We start from the raw sequence: 23,290 nt of genomic DNA on the forward strand, positions 1-23,290 counted from the left end.
CATGACACGCATCTGAGGATTGGTTTATTATTGACAAAGTTTCTCCTTCTGCTAGAGGAGGCAATTACTCCCAGATACGTCTTCAGTGGGAACTTATATGGATATATACTATTAACATTCTGTCCCCAAATAGACTTATCACTGACATGGATTGGACTTTTTCTGATTTTTCTTTTCTCCTGTATTTTCCTTAATTTATATAAATAAAAATGTAAATGTTTGTTCAAAATCTTAAATCTCCGAAAGTTCTTCACCAATTGCTTTGAAATTTTGACACAAAGTTGCATTCGAATACGCTCGTGTTTTTATATACCTATATTATATAGATGTCACACCTGTGACGGGGAAAAACATGTTTTTTTGGGGAAAAAAAACCGTTAGCCGGTAAAGCAGGACTCTGCTTTACCGGCTAACACCCCGCTATGTTTAGACATTATAATTAAGCCGCCGTTTCTTTTGTTTCATTGCCTTTTCTAGTTCTCTTCAGTTACACTGTCCTATACCTCTGACTAGCCTAGCCTCCAAGTTATCTACCCTTGTTATATGTAACATCCACTTCTAGTGAATTGTTCTTGTTTAAGTTATACCCTTTGTTACAAGTAAACCGATCTGATATGAAATTTTTCATGAAGGTCGGTATAGAAAAGTGTTAAATAAAAACAGCGCCATCTGTTGGACGTACAAGCAACACGGCCCGCAAATGCGCAGTAGAGAGCAGCTCCACCACGCATGTGTGGACCATTGAACTCTGAGCTACGTGCTGGGTGTCACAGAGAGGGGAGGAGGAAAGGGCAGATGAGTCGCTGCTCCGAGAAACTGCTCAGCCCGTTCCTCCCCCGCTGGGGAAGGGGGGAGGGAATAGGGACTGCCGGACAGTTACACACAGGAGGAGGAAAGGGTAGAAGAGCCACAGAGCCAGTCCGTACACGGCCGGGCAAGGGGGGGAGGGAGTTGGGACGGCCGGAGCAGAGCAAATGTAGTAGAAAGCGGCTGTGAAGAGATCACAAGCAACTGCAGCAGCCAAAGCGCAAAGAGCTGAACAGAGAACAGCTCGCCCTCCTCCCCCGCCCCTGAGTCCCGCAGATAAGGAGAAGCCAAGTAAATATCCTGCAAATGCAGGGGGAGGGGTAAGGCAGTGCTGTCAGCCTGCCCATGGGTCTCAGCTGCCACGGGAAGAGTTTACATGGGCATCGCTCCACCCCCACTCCCAGCAAAGCACTGTGATGAAAGTGAAAGCCAGAGCCCTGCTCCCTCCTCCCTCCTCCCTCTCAAGCCCCTGATCGGATTTCTTAAAGGCACAGGTCTGCCAGAAAGAGCAAAGTAAGCTAGGCAATATGTCCCAAATCTGTTGCAGTGCCTGCCGCCTGCCCTTTGCGAGGGGGGGCAGGGACGGAGTGTTTTCCTCTCTCTCCCAGACACAACTGGCGTGGGAACTTTGCAAGCTCTTGCGAGTGCAGAGCAAAGACTTAGGTGGGGAGGGGACAAAAATCCCACCCGTTTTAACTGTGAGAGAGAAGTGTGGTAATGTGTGTTGAAGGCGAGTGTGAGTGCCAGAGAGAGAGGGAGACTACGTGAGGGATTGGGCGTGCATGTGTGAGGGACAGAGGGAGAATGTATGTGCAAGAGAGAGAGGAAGCCTATGTAGGGGGCTGTATGAGAGAGAGATTCTCTACCCCCCAGCTCTCCACTTATAGGTTACAGTGGAAGGGGTTCAGTGTAGAGGGGAATGGGAGAGCAAAGTAGTTGGGGCCTGTAAGGATAGAGTGAAAGGGGTCTGAGCTTGTCCCTCCGCCACCGGGGAAGGGGGGAGGGAGTTGGGATGGCAGGACCATTACGCCTCGCGAGATCCCCCTCTGCCACCACTGCAGCTCCTACCACCGCCGCTGCCGCCACCTCTGGCCCTTCGTGGTGGTGGTGGGGGGGGGGGGGGGGGGGAGCGGAGCAGAGCAAAGACGTAGGAGGAGAGGGGACAAAAATCTCGCCCGTTTTAACGGGCTTAACGGCTTGGACTAAATATTTTACTATTCCATTTCAATGTTTCTGATTGCATTGCTAAATTGAATTTTCATAGATTTCGATTTATTTTCATTTTGATTTAATTATTTCATGTGACATTGCGTTGGAATTGAGTTATGTTGTTTATCATACTGTTCATTTAGTGCAGGGGTCGGGAACCCATGGCTCGCGAGCCAGATATGGCTCTTTTGAGGGCTGCATCTGGCTCTCAGACAAGTGTTGCCACACTTTCCTGCTGCCCAGCTGCTCCCCGGTCCTCCTCCGCCCGGGCTTAAAATGCTGTCAGCCCGGGCGGAACGCGGCAGGACAGCTGGAGTCAGCGGCACCGGCGTGCTCTCTTCTTCCCGCCCCCCCCCCCGCGGCCCGGAAGAGGAAGTGAAGAGTATCGGGTGCGTGCGCTGCAAGAAGATGCCACGCTAGTGCGCTTGGCATCGGTCCGAATAAAAGAAGACTGCAGCGCGGCTCGGAGGAAAATGAAGAGGTTCAGCCGCGGCCGATGGGACTCCGCCTCCGCGAGGGCTGAAAATGAAGAGGTTAGCGTTGGGAGAAGGCTGCTGCTGCCGTGAGTTCCCCGGGGGGTGGGGGAGAGAGAGAGAGTGAATGAGCGAGCAAACCTCGCTCATTCACTCTCTCTCTAATGCTAACCTCTTCATTTTCAGCCCTCGCGGAGGCGGAGTCCCATCGGCCGCGGCTGAACCTCTTCATTTTCCTCCGAGCCGCGCTGCAGTCTTCTTTTCTTCGGGCCGATGCCGAGCGCACTAGCGTGGCCTCTTCTTGCCGCGCACGCACCGATACTTTTCACTTCCTCTTCCGGGCCGCGGGGGGGGGGGGGGGGGGGCTGTGTGTGTGTGTGAGAGATTGCATGTATGTGAATGATTGAGAGCCTGTACATGTGAAAGAGAGTATGTCTGTGATTGAGCGCCTGCCTGTTAGAGAGAGCGAGCATGAATGTAAGTTTACCATTGGGAACCTGTATGTGTAAGTTTGTGATTGAAAACCTGTTTGTGTGAAAGAGTATGTGTGTATGATTGAGATCCTTTGTGTGTGAGAGAAATCATGTGTATGTATGATTAAGAGCCTGTGTGTATAAGTAAGAGAGATCTCATGTGTGTCTGTGTGTGATTGAGAGCTGGTTTAGGTGATGGAGCATGTAAGTATGTGATTGATAGCCTGTGTTTAAATGAGAGAAAGAGGACATGTTTGTAAGCATGTGAATGAGAGTCTGTGTGTGAGAGAAAAAGACAGCATGTATTTATGTGATTGAAAGCCTGTGTGTGTGTAAGCGTGAAAAGATAGCATGTGTGTAAATGTGTAATTAAGAGCCTATATAAGTGAGAGAGAAAAAACATGTGTATATGTGAGTGACTGAGAGCATGTGTGTATAGGTGTGTCATTGAGAGCCAGTGTGAGAGAGAGCGCTGGTATGTGACTGAGAGAGGAGAAAGTTCCAAGCAAACCACCCCACCTCCTGCTAATTCAGAACAATCTCAGGACACCTGGATATCAAACGATCCCAGGTATGCAGAGCAAAAAAAGTTTTGTATCCTTATTATTTTTCATTACTGGGTCTTTGTGTCTGCTATTTTGAAATATTTTGTTGGTGTCTGGAAATGTTTTATATGCGTTTTTAATTATTGGATATTCCACTCATCAGCTGTTTCGAAATATGTTCTTTTTGTTAGTATAGCTTTACTGCTGATGATTTTATATTTCTTGATTTGTTTTATAAGGATGGGTGATGTTTCTTTTTCCTTTGTTACACTGCATACAGAGACTCTGGCTTGTTGCAGTTTCCAATTCAGTTTTTTCTGCATGCTTCTTGTTATGCGTTTTGGTCTCTTTATTCTATTTTAGGTGAGGGACAGCACGTGATTCAGGTGAGGTTTTCTGCTGGTGTGTTGTTTCTGTGAAGGACTCTATAGCAGCCTGACTTGGTCCGTTTTCCTAATAGGAGATGTATTGGTGTCTTAAGGCCTGGTGTAATATTTTCAGAGACTTATTGTACTTTAAAAGTGTGATCTTACATAAAATGCACACATTTACTTGTATTTAGTTTCAAACATATTGTATGGCTCTCATGGAATTACATTTTAAAATGTGGCGTTTATGGCTCTCTCAGCCAAAAAGGTTCCTGACCCCTGATTTAGTGAATATAGTTTGTTGTTTTTTTTTTTTCATTCTTTTTCATTTCTAGAATTATGCGGTTTACATCTAGACACGGATTGCTTCTCACATGGACAATTATATGTTGCGTGTTCTAGAGTCGGCAAATCAGACAATCTCTATATCTGCACAGAAAATGGAACAACAAAAAATATTGTATACCCACAAGCATTGTGAAATTAACCATATTCGAAATGTGCGCTTTCTCTTTTCTTTCTTTTCCGTTTAACCAGACTGTGCCACAGCAACGCGTGGCTGGGTACAGCTAGTATAAATATATATTTCTTTTTTCTGTTATGTTTGATGCCCCTTTTACATTTCCTGTAATGTTCCTTTCAAAGTTTCTCTTAACAAGAGTAACAGGTCTTGTTTTCTTTATGCCCTTTGCTTTGTATAATGCTTTCTCTTGATGTGTTCTGATGTGCACAAAATTGACAGGTCTTGTCACATAACTTGTTTGCCACTTTTCTGTACTGTTGTTTAAACCCTTTGCAATCTGTTTGCACTGCTATGCCTTTCTATATATGAGCATTGTCAAAATTCTGGTAAGCCTTATGTTATGAAAGTGGACCCTTGTTTCGAGGTAGATAGCTACCGTCGAAGGGCGAGGCCGTTTGGACTGAAGAGGCTTGCTAGAAGACTTCACCCTGGAAGCACCCGACCCCCCCCCCCCCCCCCCCAGGAGGAGCCTGTAGGGGTCTGGCTGCTGGGACTTAGGCAACTCCTCTGAAGACTGTAGAAGGTCTGGATGCAGGCGCCTCCTGCAGGTCATGGGTTCCAGATGGCTGGCGCCTCCAGCAGGTCGAAACAGTTTGAGGACAGTTGTAGAAGAGTCCAAAGCCAGTCAGAGATTCAATATACCAGCGGGGTCCGAGTCCAGTCCAGGGTCGAAGCAGGAGAAGGGTCCAAAGCCGTTCCGGGGTCAAGCCAGGAGAAGGGTCCAAAGCCGTACCAGGATCAAGTCAGGAGAAGACACGTCCACCAGTCCAGAAGTCAGAAGCCAAGAATCAATCCACGGAGCAGGGGAGAAGAGCGGGACGAAGAACCAGGAACACACTCAAGCAGGAACCTCAATACCAAGGCAAGGACTGAATGTTCAGCCCTTGCCTTAAGTACAGGAAGCCAGGGGAGGAGCTTCAGGGGGAGCCATGACACTTCCTGTCATGGCTCCTTTAAGAATCTCTCTTAGCCGCGTGCGCAGCTCCTAAGAGCAGAGGGGGAGGAGTCAGATGATCGCAGAGCCACGCTGCCGAACTCCGCAAAGGCAGTTGCCGGGAGAAGAAAGTGGAAAGGGCTGCCTGCCACCGCAGGCACCCTTGACCATACCCGGCGACCCGGGTAAGCTATATTTGTTGCACCCGTCGGCCTGGTCTCAGCCGCGGCAGACGCTGCTAACACGTTATCCTCTTGGTTTTGTCTTTTACCTTTTTTTTTATTAATATTTTACATAACTTTAACTGTTACTTTGTGTGGGTTTTTTTTTTTTTGTTTAGAAAGTGTTTTCACTATTATGCTTTATTTGTTTGATTCAAAAATCTGGTGAGAATTTCACTCATCTCTGTATTTTTACCTGCTGATTTATCTTATTTTGTCCACTTTAGTATTTTTTTAATTTTAAATTTTTCTTTCATAGATTTGGACCCTCTTGATGCAGTTTTCCAAAATAAGGTCCATGTCAGGGGACTGCCAACTAGTTTTCCTGTTGAATTGACTTATTTTGAAACTATATAATCAATCAATTTCATGAACAGTATAAACTGTTGAACATTTGGTTTTGCAACTTACCTTTGATTTTCACCATAAATGATTTGTGCCCATAATGCATATTTTTTTTTATTTGCAGAAAACATGGTTCATGCATGATAACCCAAAAATGGGGGCACAAAATTATGCTTAACATGCTTTTTGACCACCTAATGCATTGGTTTACTGCATTGTGAGTTACGTTTTTGTTAGAATCTGGCATCTTTCCCAGACTCAGCTTCGGATGTTCACTGGGCAGCAGGGAGATGTCATTGTACGCTCTTCTGCGTATGTTGCTAGGACCCAGCGAAGACAAGCATAGGGCATGTGCGCATCTGTGCACATGATTCTGAGCACTCTGGCGGAAGCGTTGGATTATTGTCCCAATGAAAATATCACAACTCAGGACTACTTATCCTGCCTAGATCTGGGCTCTTTGCCTTGGCCACGTGTTCCGTGGCCTGTGCCTGGTCCCTGCCTCACTCTTGTACCTGGTTCTGTTCGCTGCTTTTGCCTGCTGCTTGTCTCTCAGACCATTCTGGATTCTGCCTGTTTGCCGCCTGCCTCGACCCTGGACTATGTTGGATCCTGCTAGCCTGGATCTTCTATCGGACTCTGTTGCTTTATGCCTGATCCACTCAGTGCTTGCCCCTGGACTCTCTCTCTTCCTGTGGACAAGGTAGACATCCAGGCATTCCTTTGCAGTACTCCGGCTACCGTTCCACACATGGGTCCACATAGCCTACAGCCGGTCCAAAAGGATTTACGGAATGACTGGAGGGCTACCCCCCTGACACCAACAAGAGCTGCTTTCCTTATAGTTTGCCAAGGCCATGGACTCAGCAGAGATGGCTGTGCTCCATGCTATCTTCGGTATGGCACAATGAGTCCAGCAGCAACAGAGTGTACGGGACTAGGTCATGGGTGTCTTGGAAAGACTAGCAGTCTGGATGGATGGCATTCTCTCCAGTCTGTGCCACCCGAAGTACTTCCACTATCGGCTTCCACAGTTACTTCCTTCGCCAAGGTATCATGATGACCCACGCGTATGTCAAGTGTTTATCAACCAGTGCCATATGCATTTCACCCTTCAGGCAACCCTCTTCCCTACTGATAAACCAGGGTAACATTCTTCTTCTCCTCCATCTCCTTCTCCTTCCTTCCAAAGTTGAGATCTTGGGACATTTCCAAAATCTGTGAACAGTCACTAATCTCTGCTCCACATTTAGAACAGCTGGACAGATCTGTGCTTTAAATGCTCTTTCAGTGATGTCTAAAATATGCTTAAAACAGTATTGTAGCTCTATACATCAACCTAACTTTCATCCATCTAGACCAGCGTGACAATACTTCTGGGAACCCCACTTGAATGTCTAGAGCAATAAGCACTCTTGACAACTTAGCACAAGATGGTTTCCCAGGCCCACCTCCTGACATTACTGCTTCTAATTTACTCTTTATCCCTAAATTTGGATTTTTAGTGAACACTCGTGATATAGGGCTCAATTGTAAATAAGCAAAGAAGACTTTGTGTGGCAACTGATACTGAGTTTGTAATTCCTCAAAACTATGTAAGATATTCGAATTTTCATTAAAGATTTGTTGGATATATATGAGACCTCTCCTCTGCCGTTCTTTAAATACTGTGTTCTCCACACCAGGGGAGAATTGTGGGTTTCCACATATAGATAGGCTGAGATTCTCCCTTTTTGACCTAAGAGTTTACATAAACATAACCATGTGTGTCTACATGAAGAAACCAGTAAATAAGATCCCAGATCATTTGTGATCACATTCGTCTCTAGCTGTAATGAGGAAAGTGATTGACTCCCAAACCACGTTTGTAAATGTTGTAGAGAAAAATGGGAAGATCCCAAAAGCTTGTCCACAATATGCCTCAAAATGCATGCAAGTTTATAATGCAGCAAATTAGGACACTTCAAACCCCCCCTGGTAGAGGTAACCTCATTTTTTTTCTGTTCCATAAATTAGGCGCAATAGAATTATTCTATCTCCCTCAGATCATTTTGAGACAACCAAATGGCCAACATCTGCATTACATATAGCCATTTGGGTATCTCCATCATTTTTAATTAGTGGATCTTACCAGTAAGTGATAAGGGAAGATTGGTCCATCGCTTTAGGTTCCCTGTCATTCTCTGTATTAGCAGAGATATTTACTTTGTAAATAGAGGTAATATCAACCGGGATTTTAATATCTAGATATTTCACTTCTGCTTGCACCCATCGTAAGGAAAAGTTTTTCTTCCTTTGTTTTAAGATTCCATTCACTTCTAAGGCCTCCAATTTGTCTTGGTTGATCTTTAATCCTACAAACTTTCCAAAATTGTATCTGGTGTTCAAGTACCCTAGTCAAGGAATTCACTGGATTGGTAAGGAAAACCAAGTTATCATTGGCAAAGGCCACAATTTTAAACATTGTGTCTTTGACTTCCAAATCTGTCTTCCTCAATTTTTCTTAGAGGATGAATGGTGATTATGTATAGAAGGGGGGAAAGTGGGCATCCTTGAAACACTTCTCTGCAAATTTGAAATGTGGAAGATCTGCCTCCATTGGCCAGTATATGCGACACTGGATTATTGTACAAAAGTGAAATACTCTTGATAACATCTCTATGAAATCCAAACCTGTTAAAGGCTGAAAACATATAATGCCATGAGATCTGATCCAAGATCTTTTCAGAGTCAAAGCCAACAGCCATAGCTGAAATCCCTTGACTTTTTACAATAAGCTATGGCTGTAATTAGGTTGACAATGTAGTTGCTAGCCGTCCTTCCTTTTACAAATTCAACCTGGTTGGATGAAATAATGGAGAGGATCACTAAATATAGTTTGTTTTCCAGAATTTTAGCAAATATCTTAAAATCACATCTCAGTAGTGAGAGAGGTCTGTGATGCTGGTAACATAAGATCCTTCCCTGTTTTAGTTAAGACAGTAATGTAAACTTTATTAAAATTGCCAGGAAATGCTCCCTTTGCTAGAGCATCTACATAAAATTCATTCAGTGGTCTCACTATAAATTCCTTTAAAATCTCATAATAATCATAGGGGAATCTATCTGGACCTGGTGCCTTGTCTGTCTTATGCCTATCACATTCAGGATCCCAAATGTCTGTATAGGCTATTGATATATTCTAGTTTTTGTGCCATAATGTTGGGTATATTTAAGATTTTGAAAAAAAAAAGTCCTCCTCAATCTTCCCTCCCAACCTATCTTCCAAATACAAAAACTCATAAAACAGTCTGTCTTGCAGATATCTGATCTTTTTGTGGCCCATGTTCTCGGTTTAATCTTAAGTTCCCTTTATATGTTTTCCCTTTCCATACCTTCACAGTGTTAGCAAGGATCTTTCCTACCTTGTTACCATATCTGAAAAAATGGTCAGAGTATTGTAGCATTCATCACACTCTTTGATGTGGACATGCATTTAAGCTCTCTAAGATGTCCTGATATTCAGGCTTGGTTGATTTTAGATAAATGCTGTATCACTTTTTCTTTGGCTAACTTAAGTTTCGCTTCTAATTGAAGTATCATATTATTCAGATGAATATTTCTTCCTTTCAGAAAAGAGATTAGGGGAGAGAGAATCACCACTTTGCTTTTGGGCATTATGTAAAGCAAAGTCTTTCCATTTATTTTGTAGAAATGTCTGAAACTCCTTATCTTTCCTGAGGTAAGCTGGGAATTTCCAAAGAGTCTCACCACCTCTCCTTTCTACCAAAGTAAGATTGATCCAGAAGGGAGCATAATCAGAAACACTAGAATTGCCTATCTTTCAGAATTTAGTCGGTGGAACATCTCCTGTGAACCTAGTATATAATCAATTGTTCATAAAGAAGTATTCGCTCTGGAGACATGAGTAAAGTCCTTGATCTCTGGTTTAAGACTCTCCAAATGTCCAAGATCTGCTAAGTATGACATAATGCTATACCTTTCTTTTTCCATTGGACTGAACTTCTGTCTCTGGCTTGGTAATCTATCCAACAGTGGATTATGCACACAATTGGTCTCCCATCAGAATTAGCCAACCTTTCATATGTAAATTTAGTTGGTGGACTGTTCCTTCAAAGAAAACATGATCATATTCATTAGGGCCATATAGATTACATATGGTAAACTCTCTACCTTTTAATTTCAAAATAAGAATCATGAACCTACCCTCCGGGTCTGGGATTTCTTTGTCAATCTGAAAATTTATATTCTTGTGTAAAAGGATGGCTACCCCAGCTTTTTTGCCCCTTGCTGGCGAATAGTAGCAAGAGCCACCCAGTCACTTTTTTTAATTTTTTACTTTCCAAATCTGACAGATGGGTTTCTTGACTATATGCAATATCTGCGCTCTTCCTTTTTAACTTCTGCAATATTTTTGCTCTCTTGATAAGTGTACCCAGACCATTCACATTCAGCGACACTAATCTGATAGTCACCCATTCTCTTGGAAATTCAGATTGGAAAAAAATAATTTCAATCTCCACTCACTGTGGGCTTCCTAGCCTTGACCCACAGTCTGACCCATTTTGGTTAATTCAAGTAGCCTTCATAAGATACTTTAAACCTGTTTAATACTTCCTCCACCTCACTATTTTTGGTACAAAGCGTATGCCCCAATTCATCCATTCCCCCCCCACACCCCTTTGTTCTGATACCAGAAAAATTGACTCCCAAATATTTCCTACACTTTTTTCCTTTCCCCATATCTACTCCTTTCCCCAGTGAGTGCATAGGGTACACTATCGTGTGAGGATGCCACCCCCCAGAATTAGCAAATTACCATCAATTTTGTCTCTGTATAGGAAACCTCAAAACATATAGTAAAATGAAATACTTCACCTGTCCTTTTTATTTTAATTTATTATTTATTAATTATAACATTTACAGCATAAATGATATAAAAAGGCAATCCAGAAAAAAAGTATACCATACAATCATAGAAACATAGAAATGACGGCAGAAGAAGACCAAACGGCCCATCCAGTCTGCCCAGCAAGCTTCACACGTTTTTTTCTCTCATATTTATCTGTTTCTCTTAGCTCTTGGTTCTATTTCCCTTCCACCCCCACTATTGAAATATCTAGCTTGATTAGTTAGGGGTAGTAACCGCCGCAATAAGCAAGCTACACCCATGCTTATTTGTTTTACCCAGACTATGTTATACAGTCCTTATTGGTTGTTTTTCTTCTCCCCTGCTGTTGAAGCAGGGAGCTATGCTGGAAATGCGTGATGTATCAGTCTTCTCCCATGCCGTTGAAGCAGAGAGCCATGCTGGATATGCATCGAAAGTGAAGTATCGGACACAATTGGTTTGGGGTAGTAACCGCCGTAACAAGCCAGCTACTCCCCACTTTGTGAGTGCGAACCCTTTTTTCTTCTTCCCTGCCGTGGAAGCAGAGAACTATGCTGTATATGCATTGAAGGTGAAGCATCAGGCTTATTTGGTTTGGGGTAGTAACCGCCGTAACAAGCCAGCTACTCCCCTCTTTGTGAGTGTAAATCCATTTTTCCACATTTCCTCTTGCTGTTGAAGCTTAGAGCGATGTTGGAGTCACAGTAAGCATGTGTATGTTTATTGAATAAGGGTATTGTCTCCAGGCAGTAGCCGTCATTCTGGCGAGTCACCCACTCTTCATTGGCGGCCTCTTGACTTTATGGATCCACAGTGTTTATCCCACGCCCCTTTGAAGTCCTTCACAGTTCTGGTCTTCACCACATCCTCCGGAAGGGCATTCCAGGCGTCCACCACCCTCTCCGTGAAGAAATACTTCCTGACATTGGTTCTGAATCTTCCTCCCTGGAGCTTCAAATCGTGACCCCTGGTTCTGCTGATTTTTTTCCTATGGAACAGGTTTGTCGTTGTCTTTGGATCATTAAAACCTTTCAAGTATCTGAAAGTCTGTATCATATCACCTCTGCTCCTCCTTTCCTCCAGGGTGTACATATTTAGATTCTTCAATCTCTCCTCGTACGTCATGCGATGAAGATCCTCCACCTTCTTTGTCGCCCTTCTCTGTACCGCTTCCATCTTGTCTTTGTCTTTTTGTAGATATGGTCTCCAGAACTGAACACAGTACTCCAGGTGAGGCCTCACCAAGGACCTGTACAAGGGAATAATCACTTCCCTTTTCTTTCTCGATATTCCTCTCTCTATGCAGCCCAGCATTCTTCTGGCTTTTGCTATCGCCTTGTCGCATTGTTTCGCAGACTTCATATCATTAGACACTATCACCCCAAGGTCCCTCTCCTGCTCCGTGCACATCAGCTTTTCCCCCCCCATCGAATACAGTTCATTCGGATTTCCACTCCCCATATGCATGACTTTGCACTTCTTGGCATTGAATCTGAGCTGCCATATCTTCGACCACTCTTCCAGTTTCCTTAGATCCCGTCTCATTCTCTCCACTCCTTCCGGCGTGTCCACTCTGTTGCTGATCTTTGTGTCATCCGCAAAAAGACAAACCTTACCTTCTATCCCGTCCGCAATGTCGCTCACAAAGATATTGAACAGGACCGGTCCCAACACCGATCCTTGCGGTACACCACTTAAAACCGCTCTCTCTTCAGAGAAGGTTCCATTTACCATCACACATTGTCTTCTGTCCGTCAGCCAATTTGCAATCCAGGTCACCACCTCGGCCCTCACTCCTAAGCTTCTCGTTTTATTCACCAGTCTCCTGTGCGGAACCGTATCAAAAGCTTTGCTGAAATCCAAGTATATGATATCAAGCGCTCTTCCTCGATCCAATTCCTTGGTTACCCAGTCAAAAAAGTTAATCAGATTTGTCTGACAGGATCTCCCCCTGGTGAATCCATGTTGCCTCTGGTCCATCAATTCTCCGGACTGTAGATAGTTCACTATTCTCTCTTTCAGCAGTGACTCCATTACTTTTCCCACCACCGAAGTGAGGCTAACCGGTCTGTAGTTGCCAGCCTCCTCCCTGTTCCCACTCTTGTGAAGCGGGACCACCACCGCTCTTCTCCAATCACTCGGCACCACTCCCGTTTCTAGGGATCTATTGAACAGGTCACACAGCGGAGCTGCCAGAACATCTCTGAGCTCCCTCAGTATCCTTGGATGAATCCCATCAGGCCCCATGGCTTTGTCCACTTTCAGGTTCTTTAGCTCTTCCCACACATTTTCTACTGTAAAAGGATTTTCATCCATTCCACTTCCCTCCAGTTTCTTGTTGTGTAGAGATGGTCCTTCTCCAGGGTCTTCTTTAGTGAACACAGAGCTGAAGTATTCGTTTAATATTTCTGCCATTTCTTCGTCTCTCTCCACACATTGATCATTACCACCTTTCAATTTCACTATACCACTTCGGACCTTTCTCTTTTCGCTGATGTATCTGAAAAATGTTTTGTCACCATTTTTTATCTCCTTGGCAATCCTCTCTTCTGCTTGACTTTTTGCCAACTTGATTAATTTCTTTGTCTCCCTCAGTTGATACAAATATTCTTCTTTGTGGTCCTTCCTTTGGGATCTTTTATATTTCTTGAATGCTATTCTTTTAGCTTTAATTTTGTCAGCCACCTCCTTTGAGAACGAGATAGGTTTCAATTTTCTTTTGCTTTTCTTTACATTTCTAACATATAGAGCAGTTGCCTTGGTGATTGCTCCTTTTAGATTGGTCCACTGTTGATCCACATCTCTCTCGTTCTCCCATCCTTTAAGTTCTTCCTCCAGGTACTTCCCCATTTCCTCGAAGTCTGTGTTTTTGAACTGTAAAACTCGGGTCTTTGTGGTTCTTTTCCCTATTCTTTTAGTGATATTAAACCATACCGTTTGATGATCACTACTGCTGAGGTGGGCGCCCACCTGGACATCTGAGACATTATCTGCATTAGTGAGCACTAAGTCGAGTATAGCTCCTTCTCTCGTGGGTTCCAACACCATTTGTTTGAACAAAGATACTTGCATGGCATCCACTATCGCTCTACTATTTTTAGTTTCTGCAGATGGGATTTTCCAGTCTACATCTGGCATATTAAAGTCACCCACGATCACCACTTCTCCCTTCTTACCTATCTTATGGATGTCTTCAACCAGATCTCTGTCCAGCTCTTCCTTTTGGTTTGGAGGCCTGTAAACCACTCCAATATAAATGGACGCTCCGTCGTCTTTTTTTAGGTCGAGCCATAGAGCTTCTTCCTTACCCCAACTTCCTTGTAGCTCAGATGCTTGGATGTTGTTTCTAACATAAAGAGCCACACCTCCCCCTTTTCTATCCTCTCTGTCCTTCCTTAACAAGTTGTAGCCTGGTATTGTTGTATCCCATTCATGAGATTCTGTGAACCATGTTTCTGTGATAGCAACAATGTCCAATTCTGCCTCAGTCATTAGGGCTTACAGATCTGGGATTTTATTTCCCAAACTATGAGCATTTGTGGTCATAGCCTTCCAGGTACTCTCTTTAAGATTATTGCTTTTCCTGGACTCCTTATAAGATATTAGCTGAGATTTGTTATTCACTTCACTCTTTCTTTTTGTAGTTGTGCCACTGTTGACAGTTATTCATCTCAATTAGATTTTTCTTTTGGTTATGGATCTTGAAATACTGCATGCATTGTATTTTCTCTCTCTTTGCTGGTAACACTTCAATGTTTTTCTCAAGAACTTCTTCAGTTTTTAATATAGAGAAGGCTTGTTGTTCTTTTTGCATTTGGTACATTGTGTGTCTCCTCATCACAGGTCTAATTCTACCAGAGCCCACTGTAATCCTGGATTGTAAAGAATTTCTTAATGACCTGTTTGAGTGGGGGGGTATACCTCTTGGCTGCCCATCTGTCAAGAATGGGTGACTGTGGGGCCTACCTGAGCCTACTGAATCTCCTTTTCTTGACTCCTGGCTTTTCTGTGATATTGGGGGATTATTTTCTGAGTAATGCAATGTGGGTGTATTACTTTTAATTGAAGCTAATTGATCTTTAATCTCAGTCCGCTCCTTTTTCAAGGAAGAGAGTTGTGCACAAATTGGGCAAGCCCTAAGTTTCCAGATGACTTCCCTGACAATAAATGCTCCACAATGGTTACATTGGATAGTCCTCATTTTGATAAATTTATCTGATGGATAACACCTAAGGAACAACTAAATTACCAATTTATCCTGTTTCCAATTGTGGTTAGGTAGACTATATTAGAACAACCAACCTAGGGGTGGGTGGGTAGAGGGGCAGGGTGGGAGGGAAGCAGACAGAATAGCAAAATGAAAGCTATGTAAAAAGGCTTAATGTAAAGAAATCTTAGCTTTGCCAAGTAAGTTGTAGTCTTTCCTCTCTCTTTCAAGCAGACTGACTAGAGCTAGCCTGATCACCTTCTATGATGCACAAGTCACCTGTGAAGTGTCTTGTTAAAAACTCCCTCTTTTTTTTTTTTTTGGTATATTTTGATTGCTTTTGGATCAGGCTAACACAAAACAATTTAAATCACTTATAACAATATCTGGAGAAATAAGCATATAAGAATAACAGCAGACAGAATAGCAAAATGAAAGCTATGTAAAAAGGCTTAATGTAAAGATTTCACGATGTATTAACATTTCACGATGTATTAACAATAGGTTACTAGCCCATGTCTAGGAGGAGGGGAGAGGCTAAATCAAGCGTGCATTTTAATTCTTATACAACCCTTACTCCTTAAACATCATATTAATTGTTCTGAGACTTTTCCCTCAAAAAACGTTCCAAGAAATATATATTTATTATTTTGATATATTACCTGGCACTTGCAGGGAAATTTCAGGAAAAATCTCGCTCCAATATCTAGAGCAGTTGCTTAAAGGACAAAAAATGTTTCCTGCGTGCCTGGGTTACCCGAGACACATCTGGAAAAACTTGTATCTTTTGCACACAGAAATTAAAATCTTTGTTTTTAAAATATTTTGAAAAGAACAAGTCTTTTTCCAATTTTAATGAAAAAGAAACTAATAATGTTGCTCTGGAAGATATATTGTCCATGGAGTCTTCTAAAAAAAAGTAGAGACCCCTGGACTTTCCAATATATCAATTCCACCCTCTTGTGCTTGCAACGTTGTTCTTTTAGTAAATAATACATTTTCAATATAGTAGGGATTTTCTCAATTTCAAAAGATATATTCTCTACTGCATATTTTTTAAACAATTCCATAGATGACATTAATCTTGAAATAGGAAAATGTAATAATCTAAGATTATTTGATCTTCCTTCATTTTCTAACAATTCTATCCTATTATGCAGTAAGAGGTTATCCTTAATAGAAGATATACTGGTGGCATGTAAATTATTTACTAGTGGTTCCAAGTTAGCCACTGCCTGTTCTACCTTATTAGTTCTTAAATCTAATTCCTCAAATTTTGCCGTTGCTTCCACCGTAAAAGTATGTACCTTAGATATGGAGTTAGATAGTTTCTTATCCATTTTTGCCATTAGTCTCCACACATCTAATAACGTAACATTTTCCGGTTCCCCACTATTTTCCTCCCCTTCACTACCCACATCAGGGATGGGTACAGGGCATGGGACTCTGGTATTACTAGCAATAGCATCACTGCCCACCATATGGGTACTCGAATGTATACTTCCTTCCTCTATCCCCCCTGTTCACTAAGGATTGGGGTTCCATTTACAGAAGGAACTATATCTTCATTATCCATCTGTATATTCTCTCTTACAGGTTGTAGGGGGGTTGTGTGGACCTGGGACTCAAGGTAACTCCTAACTGGGAATTACCTTCTAAAACGTCCCTCACATAGGACTCACCGACATACACTATGTGGGAGTCCATTGGTCCTTTTCTTCTTGGAGCTGGTGGTGTTGGAGAGGAGGTATAATTTTTGGATTTCCGTTTACGTCCCATAATAAATTTTTATCCAGGGGCGCGCCCCTTTGGCGCGTGGCTTCGGTGCGCGCCGGCGGCTGCGCGCCGCAGGGCCCTTCAATTTAAGCTGTCCCGGGGCTCCTGCCGATGACGTCACGAGGGACCCGCCCACTCGGTCCAGACTCCCTTCCCTCGATCAGGAGTAAGTAAATAGTTCTTGCCTCATTTGCTGAAAGCAAAACTGAAATCGAGTGCTTCCTGGCATGCCGACCGCACTCTCCTCTCCCCTGTCCTCTTTAACAGTTAATAGTCCCAAACCACTTGGCGCCATCAGTTCATATTAATCAGAGCCATGTAAAGGTATCTCCCCTCCCAAAAGCACATCTCTTGACAGTTCTCTCACTAAATCCAAGACCACATACAATGTCATCCATTGTGTAGCATAAGCTGTTCAAATCTTACTCGGTTAACCAGCTGATTGCACGCACTGGGATACCCATCCTTCCCAAATCAAGAGGATCCATAGTCAAGTGTTCAGTCAATAGTGTATCATAGCACTTACAAACTTACCTGCCATATAAAGAATTCAAAGCATATGGTGGTGAAATTACCGTGGTCCCCACAAGATCTTTGGATCAAGACCACTTCAGCGCAGGCTGAAGTGGTCTCTTAACGGTGTCCAATATGCAGTCGCAGAATAAGAAATCATTGAAAATGTGTTTCCACAGTGCAGAATCTTTGTGTGTCCCGTTAATGCCACAAGCGCATCCACTTCCATGACACGAGGTTCTAGCCTCAACCAACTTTCCAATGTAGCAGTCAGAACCGTCCAGGGAATGTTCCGCAGCTGTATGTCAGCTCTGCTGTCAGCTGTCTGTCACATGCAGGCAAGGCCATCTTCCATCCTCACATGCGCCACATGTTATCCAGAGTCCATGGCTCGCTGTACTATAACTTCCTATGACCGTGAGTATTAAGTTGCGCACAATAAGTGAAAAACGAAACAAGCTAAACATGCTCATAAAACTTCAACAGTGTAGAAAGTTTTGCGCCATTCAGACATTAGGTCCTTTCAACAACTTTATTCAGCGCATAATAGCCAGCAGAAACAGAACAGTTTTCAATCTATGGCAGCTCATCAAACTTTTTAGCTACTTCTTGCTTGTCAAATAAGTGAGAAGACCCTGTGTACCATATTCAGAGCCAAACTGGGTATTTCAAAGTAAATTTAATTGCTTTTCTACCAGTGCTGAACACAGAGGATTAAACTTCTGTTAAGAGACTTTAGCCGAGAAGTTATGAAAAATGTGGACCTACCCATCTTGATAATGCATAGCTCCTTTTTTTTTTTTTTTTTTTGTAAGCTTGCATGATTTGTTTATGGGCAAAATTAAAAAATTAAGCAATGGTAATGTGGGCCCGATTGTCTGTCTCCCACTTATTGCCCAGTCAATATGATCATTTTATTTTAAAAGGGCTGGCAGTCTCTGCCAAATGTAGCACTTCAGTCATCCATTTCCTAGCGTGTAGCAGATGGACTCAGGACTAATGGGTATAGTGTACTCCTGATAGCAGTTGGAGACGGATCAGATTTCAATCTGACATCAGCCCTAGTACATATACCCCCTGCAGGAAGTGCAGCTCTTTAGTATTTTCCATCTCCATAGCAGTTAGGGACTCTATGCATGCTCGCACAGCGTTAGAGTAATTTTACCAAAGAAAACCAAAATAAGAAATCTTACCTCTACAAATGAGCCCCCCTCTCCTGCGGTGATCCCATTGGGTCCCTCCCCCAGTTGAGAATTCCCGAAGTGATTTCAGCGATCCCTCAGAGGTAAGCCTCGGGCCGGCGGCCGACCCTCGGCGGGGACCTAGCCCCCGACATCGGGTGAGGCTGAGAGCTTGGCGGGGAAGGTATTTTCCCTCCTCCCCTCCCCCCCCCACAGCCGAAGACCGCCCGGAACCAGACCGGGAAGTGCCGAGACAAGGTAAGGTAGAAATCTATTTAAAAGTCTCCGGTCTCTGAAGCTGGGACCAGTGCCACCGGGTTGATCTGCCCCTAGCAGGGCTAGACCCCAGTTAGATCCGAGGGTCCTCTCACGTGGAGACCCTCAGAGGTGGTCGCCACATTGTCCGCGTGGTCTGAACACGCACCAAATCTACGTGCACAACTTCGACGCACCGGAGTGCCTAACTGTATTTTACACGCACAAGCCATGGCACCACCGGAGAAGAAACTCAAAGCTCAGGGCCTTTGCCCAGCATGCCACATTAGAGCTGCACAGCATGAGGAGGCCACGGCCCTGTGTATGCAGTGCGAGGAGGCCCTAGGGGATCCAGCCCATGGCCCTCCCCAGCTGGTGCCGGGTTCCAGCCTCTCGAACACTACGCCGGACCTAGCATCTCCCAGCGGGACCCTCCTTCAAACGTGGCTCCCCAGGGACACGGCGCCTCTGAATTTAGACCCAGCATCTATCTCCTGGGTGGAATTCTTCAAAGGTCTACATACCTTCGTCCACATGCAACTGGAGCCTCCGATAATACGGCCACAAGCTCCACCAGAGTACCTCAACATCCCGGGACCCTCTATGCCCAGGGAAGTGATTCCATCGCCCAGAAGCCCCACCTTCGGGGACACTGACAACTCAGATGAAGATTCAGAACCCCTGGAGGGAAGGGGAACTCCCTCCGGGGACAGAGCCCCACCAAACCATGAGACACTTCTTCACCAAGGACAAGCTTCCAGACCCGGACACACACAGCTTTGAAGGAGCTTGCTATCCTGGGCACAAGTGCCTCGGGGGAACCTAAGACGAATCCCCTACTAGAGGGACTCCGTCAGACCTCCCATTTCCCACTATTACAAACCCTCCAGCAGCTAATTTACCTGGAATGGGATGCCCCGGAGACTATGTTCAAAGGGGGACGTGCTTTGGCAGCCATGTACCCTCTGGACCCAGCTGCCAAAGATCTCCTGGCATGTCTGAAAGTGGATGCCATGGTCTGCTTGGTTTCGGAGCGCACTACTATCCCAGTAGAGGGAGGAGCAGCACTCAAAGATGCTCAAGACAGACGTCTGGAATCCATCCTCAAACAGTCCTTTGACATCTCCGCTATGTCTCTACAGATTGCAGCCTGCTGTGCCGTGGTGACACGCTCCTGCTTATCACAGAACAGGAACAACACTCCTGGGGAAGCCCTAGAACCAGCAGTATCATTCCTCACGGATGCCGCTTCTGACCTGGTGCGCACCGCAGCTAGAGGAGTGTCATCAGCCGTGGCAGCCAGAAGATAACTCTGGCTCCGAAACTGGTCGGCAGACGCATCTTCCAAAACGAGACTCACAAGGATCCCTTCAAGGGAACCCTCCTGTTCGGAAGCAAACTAGAGAAACTAGCCAACAAATTGGGTGAATCCCCACTGCTGCGGCTACTGGAGTACAGGAATAAGAGAAACCAGCGACCCTTCCCACGAACTTCCAGGGGCAGAGGATCACAGCACTTCAACCCATACAGAAGCACATATCAAGCGGCCCGCCCCGCAGGCTGGAGCCAGTCCTTTCGGAACAAGCACAACAAAAGGGGAGCCAGCTCTGGCCCAGGCCCTAGCCACAGCTGACCCGTCCAAAGGAAGAAGCCATAGGGGGCAGATTTGCCCTATTCTACCAAAGATGGGCCGAAATATCCTCTGACAAGTGGGTCCTAACTATCATTTGAGAGGGATATTACCTGGATTTCCACCACCTCCCTCCGGACAAGTTTGTGGAATCCCCCTGCCACGACCCTTCCAAGAGGATGGCAGTGGAAGCTACACTGACCAGATTGCTAGCCTTAGAGGCTATAACACTGGTGCCTGCACAACAAATAAAATAGATGGAATAATGCCCAATATTTATCTTTCCCAAGAAAGAAGGAATGTTATGGCCCATCCTGGACCTCAAGTCGGTCAACCACCACCTGAAGATTCCTCGCTTCCGCATGGAAACCCTCCTCTCAGTAATAAGGGCGATACAACCGGGAGAGTTCCTTACATCCTTGGACCTGTCGGAAGCCTACCTACACATTCCAATCCATCAAGAGTATCAGCATTTTCTATGCTTCATGATCCTGGATCACTACTACCAGTTCCAGGTGCTACCATTTGGGTTAGCCACAGCTCCCCGGATGTTCACCAAAATCATGGTGGTAGTGGCAGCAACACTGAGGAAGGAAGGAATCCTCGTACACCCTTATCTGGACGATTGGCTGATCAGAGCGAAATCCCCAGAGGAAAGTCACCAGGGGACCAACAGAGTCAAAACTCTACTGGAGAGCCTCGGGAGGGTGGTCAACACAAATGAGCTGTCTGCAGCCCTCCCAATCTCTAGAATACCTGTGAGTTTGGTTCGACACCAAACAAGACAAGGTCATCCTGACACCGACAAGGAGATCAAAACTGATGACCCAGTTGCGAACCCTGTTGAGCGAGCTTCATCCCACAGCATGGGACTACCTCCAAGTCCTCAGCCTCATGGCATCCACACTGGAAGTAGTGCCATGGGCAAGAGCTCACATGAGACCCCTACAGCGCTCCCTGCTATCACGATGGAATCCGCTGTCCCAGAATTACACCGTATGTCTTCAGCTCCCGGGCAAAGTTTGGACCCAACTACGATGGTGGCTACAAGAAGGCCATCTGAGCCGGGGAGTGAGTTTATCCACACCGACCTGGATTCTGCTCACCACGGATGCTAGCCTACGAGGATGGGGCACACACTGCCAGGAGCTAACCGCCCAGGGGCAATGGAACAAAGAAGAGTCGGGATGGAACATCAATCGCCTAGAAGCCCGGGCAGTCAGACTAGTCTGCCTACGATTTGGTCACAGACTCCGAGACTAGATCAGTCAGTCATGTCGGACAACGCCACAACAGTGGCCTACATCAACAGTCAGGGAGGCACCAGAAGCCAACAGGTGTCTCTGGAAATAGACCCCCTAATGTCATGGGGGGGAAGCGAACCTTCAAGAGATCTCTGCTGTCCACATCACCGGGAAAGACAACGTCGCTGCGGATTACCTCAGCAGAAAAAGTCTAGACCCAGGAGATGGGAGACTATCGACCACAGAATTCCAATTGATAGTGAGCCATAGAGGAACACCAACCATGGACCTCCTGGCAAACCAGTACAACGCCCAGCTTCTTCAGCCGCAGATGGGAACTTCCGTCCCAGGGAATCGATGCTCTGGTACAGACCTGGCCACAGGAAACTCTATTATACGCCTTCCCACCGTGGCCCCTATTGGGAGCAATCATCCACAAGATGGTCCCTTGTGGTGTTCTAGTACTCCTACTGGCCCCGGACTGGCCAAGAAGGCTGTGGTATGCAGACACATGAATGCTGCTGACAGGGAGCCCTCTCCCGCTTCAGCCACACAGGGATCTGCTTCAACAAGGGCTGATCCTCCACGAGGATCCTGCTCGATTCTTTCTTACAGCCTGGCCATTGAGAGGACTCGCCTGAGGAAGAGCAGATACTTGGGGACAGTAATTGTCACCCTGCTCCGAGCACGCAAGTTCTTCACATCCCTAACGTACATAAGGATTTGGAGAGTATTCGAAGCCTGGTGTGAGGACCGCGACGACATCCCACGCTCAGTCAAAATTCCTGCGATTTTGGAATTCCTGCAGAACAGCCTACAGAAGGGATTGTCTCAACTCCATCAAGGTACAGGTGGCCGCATTGTCATGCTATGGAACCAAGAGTGAGGACTGCAGCCTAGCCTCTCATCCGGCTGTCTCCCGCTTTCTGAAAGGAGTCAAGCAGATCCGACCACCCCTAAAGTGGACTGTGCCTCTATGGAACCTTAACATGCACCTAGATTTCTTAGCAGGAGCCTCCTTCAGACCTCTTCGCGGCCTGTCTCTCTGCCTATTAACTTTGAAAACAGCCTTCCTGGTAGCAGTCTGTTCGGCCCGTCGTATCTCCGAGCTACAAGCCAAGCACTGTCCTGCCGGGATCCGTTCCTCACTCCGGGAATTATCCAGTTAAGCACATTCCCGTCCTTCCTTCACAGAGTGGTTTCTCACTTCCATCTCAACCAAACCATGTTGCTTCCATCGCCAGATGAGCATAAGAATTCGGAAGAATCTCTCCGCCTGTGCCACCTCAACGTCTGCAGACTCCTAGTCCGATATCTAGAAAGGTCGGAATCTGTACGAAAGATGGACCACCTATTCGTCCTTCACAGCGGGAAGAAACAAGGAGAAGTGGCCTCGCGGGCAACCATAGCCCGCTGGATCAAAGAAGTTGTCAAGGTGGCCTACATAGAAGCAAGCAAGCTGCCACCTTTGCAAGTCAAGGTCCATTCCACTAGAGCCCAGGTAGTGTCCTGGGCGGAAACCAAAATGCTGTCACCCGCTGAGATCTGTCGGGTGGCGACATGGTCCTCCATCCACACCTTCTCCAGGTTCTACCGCCTGGATGTTCAGGCTCGAGAGGACACAGCATTTGCAAGGGCAGTACTAAGTGGACCACGGGCAGCCTCCCACCTGGTTCGGGAGTAGCTTTTATACAT

General features: G+C 45.3%; 1 protein-coding gene across 9 annotated transcripts in view; it reads left to right on the forward strand.

The window, feature by feature from the left end:
* PLCL2 (phospholipase C like 2) overlaps nucleotides 1-23,290 on the forward strand; it is a 375,002-nt gene that overhangs the window by 34,439 nt on the left and 317,273 nt on the right. The gene's annotated exons all lie outside the window — the stretch shown is intronic.

The sequence above is a fragment of the Rhinatrema bivittatum genome, chromosome 2 (genome assembly GCF_901001135.1).
Source record: "Rhinatrema bivittatum chromosome 2, aRhiBiv1.1, whole genome shotgun sequence".
In the NCBI taxonomy this organism is placed as follows: domain Eukaryota; kingdom Metazoa; phylum Chordata; class Amphibia; order Gymnophiona; family Rhinatrematidae; genus Rhinatrema; species Rhinatrema bivittatum.